Source organism: Cricetulus griseus, chromosome 5 (assembly GCF_003668045.3).
Source record: "Cricetulus griseus strain 17A/GY chromosome 5, alternate assembly CriGri-PICRH-1.0, whole genome shotgun sequence".
NCBI lineage: Eukaryota > Metazoa > Chordata > Mammalia > Rodentia > Cricetidae > Cricetulus > Cricetulus griseus.
The window spans coordinates 180,214,646-180,215,005 of NC_048598.1; the positions used below are offsets into that span (position 1 = coordinate 180,214,646).

Here is a 360-nt window from a genome sequence, read left to right on the forward strand (position 1 = left end):
TGATGAATTACAGATTTTTCAAGTACCCAAGCTTATTTACTGAACTTTACTGCTTTACTATCAAATCTTTCAGAACTCCTGATTCCTTTTGGAATCTCTCTGTCTCTCTCAGTCTCTGTCTCTGTCTCTGTCTCTCTCTCTTTCCCTCCTTCCTTCCCTCCCTCCCTACCTTTTGGAATGTATAAAACTATGTGTCATTGAAAGTGATAACAACCAGCACCTGGATATCTTAGAGGGCTTGTGAGAAAAACCATGTGTTCCATTTTGTGAATACAAAACTTGTGTAGAATATGACAGTAGAGGGGCCTCTGGGGGATGTCCTTGGCTGGAAGAGGAAACCACTGGTACTGACATAAAAAC

General features: G+C 41.1%; 1 gene segment (V, D, J or C); it reads right to left on the reverse strand.

Moving 5' to 3' along the window:
- LOC113838709 overlaps window positions 1-360 on the reverse strand; it is a 4,371-nt gene that overhangs the window by 3,354 nt on the left and 657 nt on the right.